At 43.2% G+C, this 18,110-nt stretch overlaps 1 long non-coding RNA gene across 1 annotated transcript; it reads right to left on the minus strand.

The window, feature by feature from the left end:
• Nucleotides 1-10,673: 10,673 nt before the first annotated feature.
• On the minus strand, nucleotides 10,674-17,337 carry LOC133346914 (uncharacterized). Its single transcript, XR_009755659.1, has 3 exons — nucleotides 17,188-17,337; nucleotides 15,488-15,593; nucleotides 10,674-13,845 (listed from the first exon to the last, which is right to left on the minus strand). It is a non-coding gene; the product is annotated as an uncharacterized LOC133346914 (long non-coding RNA).
• Between the last annotated feature and the right edge of the window lie 773 nt (nucleotides 17,338-18,110).

The following is an 18,110-nucleotide window of genomic DNA, read 5'->3' on the forward strand; positions in this document are numbered from 1 at the left end:
CTAATTGTTGATTAAGTTAAGCATTGCCTGCCTAATGTCATGCTCAAATTTTAATACTTTTGTTAATTAGAATAAACTAATTCATATCCTGTGCCGACAAATGTCAACGGTTTGATTTAATGGAAAATTTTACAAGGGCGTTGGTTCAGCCTACACCAACCTTACTAACAGCATGATCGCACAGCAGCTGCATTGTTCACGTTGAGAGCACTCGTGCCAGGAAGGATGTGTTCCTTTGAGGTTGGGTGGAGTCATTCATCCTCGGATGTGTTGGCATTGAACAGGATGCATTTACATAGTTTACATTCCTTAATATGTAATGTACAATGAGATGTTTCATAAACACCAGAATACCTATAGAATAGTCCAGACGATATGCAGACTAGAACTTAGGTTGCATGTATTCTGTATGATATGTTACGTATGCTATATGATCTAAGGCATATATCCCGAGAGAACACATGCCCTGTCCCATACACAGTGCACATTTACTTTAATGGCTAGCTAATATGAGCGTTATTTTGCTAGAATAAATTTTAATCATTACGTGTGTGGCTTGGGAGAATGAATGATACAACTTTGGTGCATTCCTTCACACCATACCAGCACTGCTTCATAACTTTTCTACGCCTTTAACTCTCAGCCAAGACTCAAACCTGAAATTTTCACGGGATGAAGCTGGGTTCTCATTTCAGTAGTAAACCTGTCTAGCTTCCCGATTTAAGGGGGCAAGAGGTGAAATATGCAACTTCTGCATTGTAAAAATTCCTGCGTGTTTACTTCGTACAACATTAACAAGCGTTGTTGTAAAAGCGTTCATAGTGAAACCATGAAAAGTCACGCTACTACCTCTCCAGAAAACACCCGCAATGTACCGTGCTTTCATAATGCCACATGGCATATTATCCAGGCAGTTATTAAACATACCGCATATTGCTGTATACTATGCACAATTTGTAACTCTATTGGCATGTCCGGAGAAGAATTATATATGTAAGTTGATTGTTTGAAAGTGCCGCAGCCAACAAAAGCATTTCCAAACGAGTTTTCCAGTAAAGTACAGACAATGGAAGGACATTTTCGTCAGATTTTTGGTAAATGTGCTATTTTTGCCCATGTTAAATATTGTTTGGAATTTCCACCAGGAACACTTTTGGAAAGAGCATTGTTACATTTTTTTTAAAAAGGAAAACTGCCTTTGACGGCTATGCGGTATGTATGCTCACATAGGGAACAGTGTCTTATCACTTTGAATAATATAGCTCGTTGACGTACGACGACTTCCTGCAGTGCGCTGAAATAAACGCATAGATAATAAACAAGCGCCCTCCGTTTCTTTCAGTATGACACCCATGCGATGGATCCCATTAGGCTGAATCTAAATAGGACATAAAATGCGTGGACACGGCATCCGTCGCGATGTACGAGTGCACTTGTTGGTGGCAGACTGATGCGTGCATGCAAATGAAGTTACACGAGACGACATTCTGACAATCCAGTAGCGAAGATGGGTTGAAGAATTAGTGGCCGTTGCTCTTGGGGTTTGGTTCCCTGATAAGTCGTCATTATGATCATGAGCCGTGAACAATCAACACGTATGGATAAAGGCTTCCCCTAGCCATTGCCCTCACAACCCTGCGCTGTAACAATCAATCTAAGGCCGGTATTTGAGATGATTGAATCGCTCCTTCTCTGCGGTTCACATCTCTTGGGCGTCTTCCCTCATTTGGCTACCACTTTGTCATTAGTCTCAACCATCAGCCATGAGCGTTATTGGGCATTTATAAACATTAGGCATGTAGTGATGCATTGGTTCACGATGATAATTGATTATTAAGCTCATGGCACACGCATTGAATTTGATTATTATTTGTATGCAAATGATTTGCAAAATAAATGCAGATTTTACAATTTAGCTGATGGGGCAAATAACACTGCACGAATGAGAGAAAAAGAAAAATACAAAGGTGGTAGAAAGAAGACAATATTTGATTAGTACAATTCTTGACACGATTTCCTACACCTCCGATTAGCACGGTTGGCTATGTAGGGTGCGAAAGAAGTTCAATATATATATACCCCCAATTGTGAATTGTTCATGCCCAATAAACAAAGACGTAGTACATGGAATGTCTACTCTTCACAGCAGCAATCAAACACTCAGCTGCTGCCAAACGTAGTCATTCGAACAATCTTCCGCTGTGTTCCTATACAATATTTTGTTAGTCATTGATTCCCTGGTTGCTTGAAGAGGAGTAGGGTGTACATATTTATTCGGATGGAGCAGAATAAATATCAAAGTGCAGCTTACATAAAATTGGTCTCGAGATTAATTAAACCAATAATAATTACATCTCTAACCCCGCCCACTTACCCTTGGGCTGCACCCATCTCAGGCCTATATAACACCCTGCTGCTTCAGCAGCTCTCTAGCTGTATTTCTTCACCTGAAGACGATTGCTTGTGTTGCGATCGAAACGTCGTGATATTTTTATTATTATTTTTATTCTTCTTCTAACTACGTGGCTTTACCGAAAGACCCATATAATACAATAATAACTTCAAACTTTATAGCGTGGTTTCGAAATTTACAGTTCAAAATACTGCATTGTGTTTAAAGTACATAAAATTTTAAATACATCTCCATCCTTTTGTTGCTTTTGAGAAAAAATGCCTTGTTTTAAACGTCCAGATAAGCAGTGACATAGTAAATGTTTTCCAGACTGTTCTCAGAGGTGGCAGATGAATTGTGGTGTTTATGGGGCAAGGGGCGGCAGTGAACCGAGGACAAAAAGAACACCCAGACCGGAAGTGTCCAGGTCAACAGACACAAACACGACGAGCCAGCAATCACGCACGAGATGGGCGCTGGAAGTGACCCAACCAAGCAAGTGTCACAGTGGGCAGTCGGAGTGTCGGGTCAGGGCACGTTTCTTTCACAAGATCAAATCCCTCCCACCACCAGAAATGCGCAAATGCAGTTGTTCAAAACTGTGCGTGCACGTGTGTCTGTCACAGGGACGTCAGTGTGTTTCCGCGTTTTGGCAAAAGCAGCAGCAGGCAGGCAGCAGACCAAAATTCATGACGTTGGTTGTAAATTTGATTTGAACGTTATTTTTTGAAGTATATGCTGTATACATACACAGACACCAAGGTCACGTACCAAATTAATGGGCTTATTATATCCGCATATTTATCAGTGGAATGTATCCTAAGAGTAGCCAGGGACATTGTATTAGTAAACACAAGTGTACGTGTTCCTGTAAACCTTTTTTTATATATAAAATATGACATTTGGCCAATTCTCATGATGTGGCAGTAACTTAAAAAAAATTATATTGTTAGTGCCGCAAGATTTTACCAAAATATAGAATACTGCACAACTAAGGAAGCACAGAAATGCGCAAATGCAGTTGTTCAAAACTGTGCGTGCACGTGTGACTGCCACAGGGACGTCAGTGTGTTTCCGCGTTTTGGCAGCAGCAGCAGCAGGCAGGCAGCAGACCAGCAGCCTCAACTGAGCTGAATGAAAACCGCAGGGACATGGGCGTTGCAGGGCGTGCCCTTGCCCGTGCGTATCTCTTGTGTGCTTTAATACGTCTCTCTGTGTGTGTGTACGTGCATCAGAGGAGCAGCCTGCAGCGCCAGTTTGCCCTGCCCACTCCTCCCGCATTTCAGCTCCTCTCCTGCGTACGACAGCGGCTTGTCACGAACGCCACCAAACCGTGGGCCATTTCAGCTGCATCACATTTAGTATACACATATCAAATGTGAGAGCGGTATGTATGCAATTCACCAGTTGCAAGACATAAATGGAATGGCTAAATCACTTAGAACGCACTTTTCTTAACGCTGTCATATATTACGTGGCGATGGTGCTGTTGGCAGTTGTGTAGAATCACTTTTAACGATAAAAACACTTTTACAATTATTTAGCCTGTTGAATGGCTTATTTGTCACTCAATAGCAGCCATTAGCGTAATTATTCATATGGCAAAATAGATCATGTGTTTTATGTTAATCTCACCAAGCATGCCCCATGGTGTAAAGAGCAGTTTCCAACTTTTATCTATTATATCTCTCTAGCCTCTCTATTTATGTGCTTTGAAGAAGGGCCATTGACCAAAACGTTGCCTATTATATATTTCATATTCTCGGATTAACATGATTCATTATAACTTCCATGACTACATTAACCCCACTTTGATCGTGCACCAGATAGGCCCACACTGATGACATCACCTTTACTCCCCTTTGTAAGACTGAAACAGGAAGAATTCTTCACAATTCTGGATATCGCCTGATGAAGCTGGTTGTAACCACCAGCGAAACGTCATCATACTCGAATCGTAAATGTTGGTGGGTTTACTGACCAACACACCGGTGTGCTGAAGTAGCAACTAGTTGGCACGTTTTGTTTACGAGACAAACTTTACTAATTAGCTGTGTCGGGTGGTGGCGGGTTTAACGGCACATTTATATTTACGTGATCTAACCCAAAAAAACCTACAAAAATATCTTTATAGCTCATAGGATTCCTCCAGTCTTAAATATAGATTAAAAAAATCCATCTCATACCATCGTTACATTCTTCGTACTTTCTCTCGTACGAGAAATCATCATCATCATCACCACCACCACCACAATCATCCTTCAGTCTTAAATAAATATTCAGATTTTTTAAAAAAATCCATCTCATACCGTCGTTACGCTCTTCATACTTTCTCTCGTACACTCTTCAATAGCCACGATAAATCCTCCATCATCATTACCACCTACATGTCAACCCATACGGTGTACCCGTATTCTTGTACAGGAAAACTGAGTTTTGAGGTCCATACTGCATACAGCCGTTTCAATACGGGGAGGAAAAACATATTTTTGTGTATTTGTGTTTCTCCCTTGTGATGGGACTTTGTAGGATGAACGTTGAGACGTATAAGATCAGGGTGTGATCAATAAGGTCTAAATTGGTCCGTAATAAGGTGGGCACTGAAAAGGGGTTGTCAGGTATGACACCACCACCACCACAATCATCCTCCAGTCTTAAATATTCAGATTTAAAAAAATCCTATCTCTTCCCGTCGTTACGCTCTTCATACTTTCGTACGCTCTTCATTATCCACGAGAAATCCTCCATCATCATCATCATCACCACCAACCACCACCGCAATCATCGTCATCATGATCATCATCATTATTCCAGCCGCGCCTGTTGCCAAGAGACGCCCCCTCCCATGCCCCCCCCCCCCCACCGCTCGCCCTCTGCGTGACGCGGCGCCTCGCCCGCCGCGTGCCTCCGCGCGTCATTGTGACGCAGCGCGAGCGGCTATTTATACCTCGTGCCAGATCGAGAGAAGGCGGGGGGCGGGGGCAGGGGGCATCAAACGTGGTCGCACAGCGAAGCCACTGATGTGCGACAACTGCTTATGTATACTTCTCCATGATTTTAATTGTAACGGGGGTTTAAAAAAAAAAATTGGAATAAATAAAATAAATACGTCGTGTAAATCAGTTACTGCATATTTGTTTCACGCCATATTCAATTAGGCGCTTTTGTACGTGGACATATATTTGCACAGGCTGTGCGAATGGAGATGAAAGATTTCCATCACGTAAAATTCATGACGTTGGTTGTAAATTTGATTTGAACGTTATTTTTAGAAGTATATGCTGTATACATACACAGACACCAAGGTCACGTACCAATTTAATGGGCTTATTATATCCGCATATTTATCAGTGGAATGTATCCTAAGAGTAGCCAGGGACATTGTATTAGTAAACACAAGTGTACGTGTTCCTGTAAACCTTTTTCTTAATATAAAATATGATATTTGGCCAATTCTCATGATGTGGCAGTAACTGAAACAAATTATGTTGTCAGTGCCGTAGGATTTTACCAAAATATAGAATACTGCACAACCAAGGAAGCACTGTATTAATGGTATTTTATTGTGAACTTACGACACACACTATGGACTGATATATGATTGACATCGTCTTGCATGCACAGTACTGAGAGTACTTAAAAAAAAGTCAAATGAAAGAACAGTATCTCTTTGAGGCTTGCAACTCTGTAGCTTCAATATATAATTTATGCATTTCATAGGAAGCGTTACGTTTCAAAGGACCGCGTGGCGTCTTTTTGTATCTTGTAAGGGAAGCCGACGGTGTCTGAATGTGTTTCGGTGAAATTAATACAATGTACAAACTCAACGGAAGTCCGCCTGTGCTCGATAAGCAATGCTGTAAGAGTGTGAGACATACACCCTCTCAATAATACATGTGGCCCAATAGCTTCCAGCCACGGATGGAATATTAGCATAATTCGTTTTAACACCTGGACGGCAATTAATTATTCCACTAATTAATGTGAACAAAGACGACTGCAATTTGCCAGGGCTGTCAACATTAACGGAGACAAATATAGTTTGGCGTAAAAGGATGACACCCATATACTGTACTCTCGAAATACAGTGCTGGCTTCATGTACGTATATGGGAGAGCAGTGGTGCAGTATGATCTCACACGACACTGAACCCGGTCACCGCAGTTGGATTCCCGGCCATAGCTAATATTGGTGAAGAGTGACGTTTGAGCTGATTCCAGGCTTGCCCTTTTCACCAGCCTGCACTGATCAGGGTGGTGAAGTATGGTCAAACATGCCGAATAACCGACGGCGTGGAATGACAAAGGGGCTGTACAATTCCCATATATTTGTGAATGTTAGATCATTGCAGTGTCACTGATGTTGCAAACGATTCCAACATTATCATAGTCTCAAACGGTTTGTGTGAATGGAAGGCAGTAGTTGACATAGTTTCCTATTTCATGATTTGCATCAGCTAATTCATCTGACTATAATCAAACCATTATGCACTGAAGACACATTTAACTCATTACGGAATATACATTTATAAACTGCACAACAGCTGTCATGAAAATAAACCCGCTTTTGAGTACATCTAGAGATTTTGATTCAGAATTCAAATTTTACCGTAATGTTGTCACCTTACGACTGTGTAGGTTTTCACAGTTGAGCTGTATACAGCTCTCTGATGTGTTTTAGGGTTCCACCAAACAACATTCATGACAATCCGCAAACATATTGGAGAGCTGTGTTGTCCCCTTTGTCAATATTAAACACTGGGTAAGTGAAATCACACTGTAATAGCACATCAAATTGTTATTTGTATTGTCATAACCTTATGTCAATCCACAGTTCTTTGAAGGCCTCTCCACACTGTATTGCCCCTATGAGTTGTTTGACCATACTTCACCATGCAGGTCAATGCAGGGTTGATGAAGGCGGTCGAGGATCAGTTTTAGATATCACTGTCAAACGCAGGTCGGCAGGTTCACATCACCAACGCACTCATCACTTCACCACTGCTCCAGTCCATATAATCACATTTTACAAATGAAGTTTCAGAATGAAATCCGGTATTAATAATGATTTTCGAATGAATAACATGGCCGCATTTACTTTTCAAAGGTGAAATGTAATACTATCATGTCGTATGCTTATTTTGCACACCAATGAACCTCACTGAGAACACACTAAGGCTCGTATCCCTTCTTGTCAGCATCCATCAGACTAAAAAAGTCGTATTGGGGTAAATTCCTCTGCCAACAAGTGTCGTCCGTCACGTGTTTGCCTGCAATGTAGATACATGCGAATAGGTACAAACTCCAATCGGAAGAACATAAAAAAAGAACAGAAAAAACAAGGCGAATGTTCGCAAAGTAATGTTGGCAGTGGCGAGTTGTGACATCAGGGTTAAAGAAAACGCAATTACTTTGGTTTCCACTGCAGGGAATTATGCTGTTTCTTGTAAATAATTTGTCCTAAGAGCTGAATGAAGAAGTCCCTGCCAATTTTTGTAAGGCGTTTTTATTCATCAAAGATGGCACAACCGTCATGTTGCAAAATAAAAGCACACAACCATCTCTCGCATCCAAACCAAGGCAGGGTTAGCAGATGCATATTATTGGCATTGCATTGAGAGTCAGAAAGGCGAAGGCAGGGATTAGATAAGAGGTGCAGGTTAAAGACAGAATCCGGACTGTTAAGAAAAATACAGGGCTTGGGCAGGACACATCATGACTGCAAGGGATGATGAACACTGGCTTAGAATAATGACGGAGTGAAAGCCAATAAATGGAACGCTTCCGAGAGGACGTACACCCGGCAGGCAATGGAGGGACGTGAGTTTGTGTGCTGGTGCTTGGTGGATTAATTATCGGCAGAGATGGCGACGGCCTGGGCAGGAGGCCTTCATCATCCAGCTGTGGATTGATCAAATGCGCAGTGATGTGAGATGTTGGCCTTTGGCTAACTCCCCATGTTGGAATCAGCCTCATCAGCCGAGATAGAATCGGGACGATGAAGGTGTGCGAAATAATTAAGTCCCCAGGGCCTCCTGCTTGATATGATATTTTAGCACTTTACGCAAGTGTGCATTTCTGATTAAATACGTGTAAACTAAAGGCAGCATGATAAATGATACCGTGATAATTATAAAAAAAAATGTTTTACAGCCGTTTGTAAATCTACTGGTGGATCAAGACATTTTGATAAGTTTTAATGACTTATTTTTTTACCATACTTTACCACACTGGTCACTTGCAGGTTGATGACAGGGCAAGTTGGCTCATGACTCGTTCAGATGTCACTAGCCACTTGATTGTTAACCACCGCCGGGTATCAAACTCAGGTCGTCAGGCGCATAGTGCAGTGCGATAACCACTGCACTCCTGCCCCATCCGATATTGATAAAAACAATACAGTACTACAATCATTACCATCATCGACCATGATCGATCCACTGCTGGATGAAGTCCCTCCTTAAGCCTCCCAAAATCTGCCAACAAGTCAACAACAATAATAATAATATCAACGATGTGAAGACAAAAGCAAATCCGTTATGTGATGCAGTTCGCACGCCCCCAGCACGTGACCTCTAACACGCTGTCAAGCTCGTTCATCCACCGTCGCCAGCGCTCATCCCAGCCAGGGTGCGAAAGCCGAAGCGACTGAGCCTCCCTCTCCTCTGTCTCTGCGCACAGCCGTCGCTTGTCAATGCCGGGGTGATCACGGCCACCCCTCGAACGCCCCTCGCCCTTCACAGAGGCAGTAATACTGCCAGACTTACTGGAAAGGGCCATTGGCCTCCGGGATGCGTTTTTCTCGGCTCCGACCCTGCCATTTATACGGACCGATTCCGGGAAGCGTGGTGTGAATGTCACACCACGACGTGCCTCGCCTGGTGAAGCGATAGAACCCAGAGCCCAGAGTCGGGACCCCTCCCCGTGCCCCAAACAGGGCTCCTCCGGGTGTTCGATGCACTGCGGCTTGTGTGGGCAGACATTGCAAATGAATCTGATTGACCTCCTTATTTATGTCCGTGCTTCTACAACAAATCCTCATTAATCCATTCTCTGACACAGCCTTCAGTGCTTGGTGTTTACAAAGGGAAAGTGCCCTGGGGCTCTGGCTTGCGCCACAATCACACTGTACACTTTGTGTGCCATGAAAGTCTCTCTAGGGGGTGAAGCGGTGGTGGGTGTCGTGGTTAACATCACCAAGCCACAATGACCAGCGGAGTGAAGTACCTACCGTATGGTCAAACAACCCCCACGAACGACCCAGTAAGGGGAAGCCTTCGTCCAGCAGTGACCTTAAACATTCCTGTGTACCGTTACAGAGCTCAGATTCTTAAATCCTGCAATATCTGTAAGTGTATTTTCAAGGTCCCTTTGTAAAATGAGTGCTCTTACTGGGGCCGTGCCTTGCTTTATTGAGGCTGGAAATTCGGATTTTTTTTAAAATCTTGCGTGCATTGCTTTGATCAGAAACGGGGGATTGCACTGCCATGAGATCTGCGTTGTGCAGTTGCTGAGATGCGAGAGCAGCGCACATTTAGCATAACAAACAAGACTGTCTCGAGTGGTTTTCGTTGTTTTTTTTAAAGAGCCATACAAGAGACCGACAGTCAATGTTAAACAAATGTTAAACCAACATTCGTCGCTATACATGATGAGTACCGATACGATCTGCTTCGTTTATCACGCATTCTTCTCTTAGCTCTGTGCTTATAAAAAAAATTCCTGAGATGTCCATCGCTTAATTGTACTGAGGAATTGAGCCGATGAGACGAGCCTTTAGCATTGGGTTCTCAGAAATCATTCAGCCCCCCTCCACGCACCCCCCCAAATTCTCACGCTAGGGGGCTTTTGCGAGTAGAAGCAGCAAGCCAACAGCATTGTGTTATAGCGCGAAGTCCGTGCGTGAGTGATAGGCGGCAAGCAATAGGCCAGTTGTGGGTGTGAGTGGTGACATTAGTTCTTGTAGCCACTTAGCCGAGAGTAAAATTGCGCCGAGCTGCAAGGCACTGCTGCTGGACGAAGGGAAACTGAGCTCCCCGCATTTCTGCCCGCGCACACTTTAGGTGGATGTGAAAACTGACGCCTGGGACGCCGCATAATATGTGTACAGCACACGTGGAGTTAAATAATGCAAGCTGCTGGTTGCTGTGCTCCCTTAAGCACGTCACACATTACCTCTTGACAAACACGACCACACATATTCACCCTAATTATACACACACAGCATCGGTAAAAATAAAGAATTGCACCGGGTAACCCATGATTATACATTTCCCCAAGTTTGACCTTTTTATTAGGTACGATTGTGAACAACAGCCATATTAGACATTAGTACATCTAATCGGCATAATCATTGGTTCACTGCAGCTCAAAGATTCAGTCTTACAAGACGTGTGGTGAAGTTAGGAGATGTCCATGTGCTCAGCATTTGAAGGACTGAAGACCGAAATCGGTGATTTCGCCGACAAATGTGTTCAGGGAGGCAGTTCCATATCCGGACAGTCGAGTGAAGGGAGCTTCTGTCCATGTTCTGGCAACTGGAGGGGGGGGCAAGGACGTGGCTTGGCAGGGTTGTGCTTAATCAGGTGGCACGGCGTCTTTCATATGGAGGTGGAAGCATGGCCTGAAGGTCTGTGGGGGCAGTAGTTGGTGTGAATTTTATACATGACTGTGATAGAAGTGACTTGTCGACGGTGATGCAGGCTGGGGGTGGTGAGCTGTTTGCTGGCGGTGGCTTCATCAACACCAGTTATTTGAAGCACCGTCTGTATTTTGTCGAGAAGGCTGAGTCTTCTTCTTGGTTCTTTCGGTAAAGTCACGTAGAAGGAAAATAATAAAAGTAAAACATAATTAAATAATTCTCACGACGTTTCGGCCACAACGCAAGCAGCCATCTTCAGGTGGAGAACAGGTCTGTCGAGAAGGCAGACTCTGAATGGAGCCTTCTTATCCCGGAGCTTGTTGAAGCATCTTAAAGCTTTGTGGAAACCCACCCCGTAGTGGAGGTCAAATTTCGATTTAAAGCTTCTTTCGTGACTGCAGGGATTCATCTTCTTGGTTCTTTCGGTAAAGTCACGTAGAAGGAAAATAATAAAATAATAAAAATTAAACATAATAAAATAAAAGAGAAGGCTGAGGTTGACTTAGTGGGGCATTCATACAGCAAAAAGAGGCGTACTCCACGACACCGCAGGTATGAGCTTTGTAGTTTGTTGGCCACCTTTCTTGAGTGCACCCAGTTTTTGTCCTGCTCTGATGGAGATGTTGTTGAGATGTTTTCACCACGTGAGCTTGCTGTCAATGGTAACACCGACGATCTCGAGCTTGTTGATTGATGCTAGCTGACAGTCACCAAAATGCAGATCCAGCTTGGATGGAATTCTCTTCCAAGATAGTGTCATGGTCTGACACTTTGATGGTTCGAAGGTGATCTTCCATTTGTCTGTCCAGATGTTAATTTGATGAAGATCCCTGTTCAGGCTAGCTGCCACTGCGTTGCTTTCTGCAGGTGATCTTATTGGAGTATAGAGGGTTGAGTCGTCAGCGTAGCGGTACAGCAGGTTCACGCATGCATTGAACAGCTCGTCAATGAAGTTGGAGAAGAGAAGTGAACCGAAAATTGATCCTTGTGGTACAGAGGCGTTGATGGGAGAAGGTTCTGAAGCCTGACCAGACAATACAACTCTGATGGATCTGTTGGAGAGGTAGCTTTATCCAAGTGACCTTTTGCCCGTACACAAACTCAGCATTCGCAAACACGTACACGCCCTGCCACCTTTTCACCCACTTGAAGTTGTGCACACACTCACGTGAGCTTTTACATTCCCCTCGCTCCGCTTATTCCACCCAATTATATCCCCATATAGCCATGGCAGCTCTTGCGCAACACTCCCAACCGACGCACATAGCAAACAATGACTTGTAGTTTTTTTGGAAGTGTAACATGTGATGGAAAAAAGGTAGTCCTCTTTCATACAATTGGCCACCATGGGTGACTTTGTGGGTGACTTGTGGTGATTATCATCGAAAACATTGTATTATTTATATTGCATTTCACACAACTGAATACACGTCCTGAATACAGCGTGAGCGCAATGACGAGAAGAGGAATCGAGCCAGCAATCACAGGCTAACATTTGCATTTAACAGATTACATACATTTGAATAGCCAAACTCTGATAAAGGACTCATAATAATGATTATTATTTTAACCACGAGTTTCCCTTCATTTTCCAACAAAGCCATACAATTAACTTGTATATATATAATATTTTAGTTTATGAGTAATATATATAACATTGGTCTTGAACTAATTGACAATAGAGAACGCTTTTATTATTTGTGCTGGAAATCGCATCTGTGAGTGCAGTGGCTTATTGAGTAGCAGTGAAGGGCAGCATTGCAGGCTGGGTGGCTTTGTGGGTAATGTGGCACATTGGGCAGCAGTTGGAGGGCAGCAGGACAGGATAGGTGGCCTGTATTCTGCGCTCCTCTGTTTGTACGGGTAAGGTTGTGGTTTACTTTTGTGCAAGCGTTCAAAGGGTGTCTGCCCAGGCAAAGGGCAAGTGGGTGCTGTCATTTTATTGGTAGGAAGTGGCGTGACTGGGAAGGTACAAAGAGCAGTGCATCTCACGCTGTGAGAGGTCACTAAGATTAACTATGTGTAGAGAGAACACTACCTTTGGTGCATTTTACTTGGCCTGATTTGAATTCAGAATATCCAAAACTCATCTTATTCCTCGAGGAATGGAAATGTTCACGTTTTTTCAAGTTTAGAACAGCCGCTGATAAGACAGCATGTGCCGTAAATCATAATATATATACACTGAAGATCATGCGTGTCACTTGAACAGATTTTTATAAAATTGCATCAAATAAATTTTTAAAAATTCAATTTCAAAGAAAATGTGACTTTGGCGAGAAGCACATAATGTGTCTGTGTGTGCGTAATGACGATAAATAACAACATTTTCCCTAATGTTTTTCTCAAGGTTATCTGCATTATGCCCGACGTTTCACTCCACGTGCTGGGACCATCTTCACAAACTAAATTGAGCCACTTCCGCTCTTCGATTATATTATGTTTCTAACTGCTGTTGGTGTTACTGCTGAGTGGCTCCATTGTGTGATGTAGAAGAAGCACGAACATGGGAGTGATGATGGAAGAGTGAAGCTCCACAGTCCTAAATTGAGCTAATAACAATAAATAAATAAACAACACATTCTCGCTGTGATATTTTATAATTGACGTTACTGCGAATAGCAGATATGAAAGCATTTGGTGATCGCCTCCCTCTTGAGACCCAGAAAATCGGTGTCTTGTAGATATTTACCAGAAAAAAATACATTGAATATAAAAAAACCTCTATTTTAAAATAGGGCCAAATTTACCAAGCTTACATTTTTGGGACATTATCCTCCACCTTGGGAAATTTCAAGATCCGCCACTGATTCCTGTAATGGAGAAATAAAAAAAACGTCAACCAACTTCTCTCGGGTTCTGAGAAGAAGAATGCCACCACCCCCACTTGTACAACCTCTAGCACTGCTTATCATACCAATAAAAGCAGAGTAAAAAAATGCCATAAAAGTTTATGCAAGAGCAGGTACATGTTATTATATATCAGTATTGCATTATGCAACATCGGCAGGTAGAAAGAAACCTTTGCCCCATTTGGAAACAAACATGAGCAAAGATGACAAATTGTGCCATGTGCTCAACCACCCTCACCCTGGTAACCGCAAATCAAACATTTGACTTTTCACGCTGTGGGTTTTTTTCTTTTTGGGCGTGTCACATCCACTTGACGACCGTTTATTTTCCATTACAAGGTCGTGGAATTAGGAGCGGGTGTGATTTTTTTTTAATCTTGAGCAGGTAGGCTTAGCCAATACACTGCTCACCAGAAGTTGAGGCAACTGCTGCACATAACACTGCGTGACCAAGCAGAAATGTCTGGCTGACCAAATGCATACTTTTATTTAAAGTCATCCTCTTTATAAGGATGGATCGGTGGCGCAGTGGTTAGCGAAATGCGATATGAACGCTGCCGCCTGATTATAATTCCCAGCCACGAATAACATCAAGCGGCGAGTGATATCAGAACTGGTGCCGGGCCCCTGCCCTCCTTTCACCAAACCTACACGAACCAACGTAGCCAAGTGCGTCTCACGGTATAATGGTCAAACAAGGGCCATGACAGATAGCGTAGGGAGGCCTTCACCCCAGCAGTTGATTGACAAAAGGCTGCGTAGTTTCTCATTTTGATCGTCTGGCTCCCAACTGTATTTTGCGTGGCATTTGTAGTGGGTTCCACGGAGGCACACACTTGAACTTGGAGGCAACACGTTACTTCTCACACCCCAACAGGGTAACTATTTAACTTGGTCAGTTAGTAACACACTGCGTGACCCACGATGCCAAGCGTAAAGACAGAAGACCGAGGATCGAAGAGCTGTAGCACCGACGGATTCCATTCCAACAGACAGCCTGGATTGGCTCTCGGGACCTCCCTTTTATGCCCCTGAGCGTGGCCTGGCTCCGCCCTCGGCCACGCCCCCTTCTAGATCCAACTAGAAGGTTCTGGGCTATACATCACGTGTCTCTCTCGCCACCTTTTGGCCCCCCTCATTATCCTGTCCTGGTCACGTGTCCTCTCGGGTTCACCCAGACTGTCACGTCCTCAACTGCCCTCTCTGACTGTCACCTGGACCATGCCCCCTAGCGCCCCCTTCCATGCCATACATACTCTTGTGCCAAAGAGAGGCTCTAACACGCACAGTTGCACTCTTCTTTCAGTAGCTGGCGCTAAACGGCGTAGTGACCCAATATGCGTCACTACACATTTATAAAAACCAAACTCCAGCGTAATGCCGACACCGCTGTAGTATTTGCAGTAGCATTACGCATCATTGCCAGACTTTGCCACTGATCCCTGGGTGCAGTTTGGCACAGCTGGTTAGTGTGGGTCGGGTGGGGGGGTCTGTTATATCAACTGGGGCTACAGGCCGTTGTTGGTTTTACTGGACTAGAGGAAGTTGTATTTGTATTCTCTGACTTGCGAACAAAGTTATATCTTGGCAGCAAAGACCTCACCAATTGGAGGGGGTGGGGGGTGTGACCAACGGGGGAATCCCGGATGTGGTGTGCAGTGCCGCCACACACTTGGCACAGGCCGGTGACCTGTGAGGCAGTGCCGTACCTGCGGAAAAAACACACAGTCTGTTCGATTAATCCGAAAACGCAGCACTGCCCCAATTATGAAAAAAGCCATACGTTTAACTGTATAATTGTATTTTGTAAATAAAAAGTGAGCAATAAAAAAGCTAATGAAAAAAAAACGACGAGCAATTATCTTCGTGTCGGGAGTATGAAGAGTACGCTGCGTGCCACGGGCTATTATGAGTCTGGCTGGTCCAGTTACACACGAAGGGGCTTGTGGGGGATTTGGCACTGCCTCGATGCTCAACTCACAGCCTCAAATTCATTAGACAACACATATTTCTCATCACACTGGTCAACAAAAAAAACATTTTTTTTCTGGCCTGGACTTTTGCAGCTTTTTTAGACTAATTTCAGGGTGCTGATTCCAAATCTGATCTCAGATTTGCTCCATCACATCTCATTTTATGCTATCGGCATACCCCATTTTCATTGATTTTACCCGAAATTAACTCTGTCACTTATGATTGTAAGTTGTTGCGAGTCAGTGACTGCTTTAGTGTTAAAATATGGTGCTGTATTTTTAGGATAGTGTGTTTATAATATAATTTTATGTAGATATCCACATTTATTTTATATTTTTCTTCTGCAGTTTTTATTGAAAATGCAATATTTGATATCTCAAACCTGATGTGATAGACAAAAACTGATGTCAGATTTGGAATCAGCACCCCAAAATTACCTTAAAACCGTTGAAATACTTTATGCCAGAAAAAGTGTGTTGACCAGTGTCATCATCAGCAGCCGTGATAAATCCACTGGTTAATTATTACGTTTCATTCCTAACACACACACATGCTGGTCAGTGTGGGTTGGAGACGAGTGATATCAGTTCTGGTACAGATATCACTCGCCACTGATGTCAGACATGGCCGGAAATGAAACTTACATTGCTGAGCTCATAGTGCGCTTCAAAGAACTACTATGCCATAGGTTCATTGCGCCAAAGTTTGTGTTTGTTTAATCTTTGCAAACATTTCCTTTATATACATTCTTACCTCAACTACTTTTGCTCAAATATATTGTGCAATACATTTGCAATATATATAAAATCGTACCTCTGATTTGCACGGTTAGCTAACGTACGGTACGAAAGAAGTTCAGAATGCATACATTCAATACCACTTTATGCATAAAGTTGTCTGTAGTTTACAAACCATTTAACTGTACTGAACAAGCGTCTATCTTGCGACACAAAATGAGCACATTTCACTGTGAGTCTTTGTGCATCAGTCCAGACAACGAAGAAGGTGCAATTTTATTGGTGACACTAATACTGCGTACGACGAGCACAAATAACAGAAACTCAACACCTTTGGCAATAACACTGTCATAAAATAAATACACTATATATAACAGGTGCCGTTTCTGCCAACGGTCCCTCTTCATCTCAGGGAGGTCATATATCTTTTTTTCTGCGATGAAGGACCACTGCCTAAAACGTCACATTATTATTGCGGTATACATTCTTGTAGTGCAGTGTTATTGACAATTCTGTTGGTTAGATGGACAGCGAGAGATTCCAGGTGGAATTGAGTTGTGTGCATGACAGCAGAGTTCTTATAAATCATTACCTTGCTGGTTCATTATTCATTGCATCAACACGTGATTTGTGCCACGAGATAGATGTGAGTTATAGTAACACGTGCCGGCAGAGAAGAAGTCCATTACACTTTAATGTGTCTGCTCATGTTTGCTTAATCGCTTCCAATCAGACGCCGGGGGTATCTTCATGGCATGGCCGTCACTCTGTTAGAGCCAGGGACACAACAATCAATACCCACAACTTAATTTTGACTTGAATAAACAAAAAGCTTTTAAAACATTTAGTATACTCATAGTAGCAAAGTGGTATATATGTCAGAATGTGTATGGTTTGCATGATTTTACAAAACTTAAGTAGAGTTTTTGTTTTATTTAATATGAACATCAAATATGAGGCATTTTTAGTGAGTCATCCAAACTCCTCTTACAAGAACTATCATGCTAGGAACCCCACTCATAGACGTACATGACATATCTTGGGAAGGAAACCAGTTAAGGGTTTTCATGAGATAATTATTTTGATATGGAGACTTGTTGATGGTGGTTGGAGGCAGCGGTAGGTAAAACGTCGTTAATGCTGTTTGTGATTTTCCCCATTGATTTTTGCTAAAGTGCTGCTGCTGCTGTAAAACCGTTAAAAGATGCACAGACAACTCAAGATGAGCAAAGGAAACCTGCCTCGTTCTTGAACAGGACTTTATGTTCTTACTTCTCCGTGTGAAGACGTTAGGAAGGAGGGATTGCTCTCAAGCACATGCTTCTATCGAAGGGTTTGCTGCACGAGGCGGCGTGTGGGTTTCCTCCCACATCCTCTCGGGCCGAACAGTTCCTCTTCTCAAGCCCAGCTTAAACGGCACAAAACCCGCTCAGATTTAGTGGCCGATCACAAGAGTAGGTGGGTGAAGGTGCAGCCCCTGCAATGGCCCGCAGTTATCACTGCTGGCAGAAGGGT

The sequence above is a fragment of the Lethenteron reissneri genome, chromosome 25 (genome assembly GCF_015708825.2).
Source record: "Lethenteron reissneri isolate LAM-NWPU_2019-01 chromosome 25, ASM1570882v1, whole genome shotgun sequence".
In the NCBI taxonomy this organism is placed as follows: Eukaryota; Metazoa; Chordata; class Hyperoartia; order Petromyzontiformes; family Petromyzontidae; genus Lethenteron; species Lethenteron reissneri.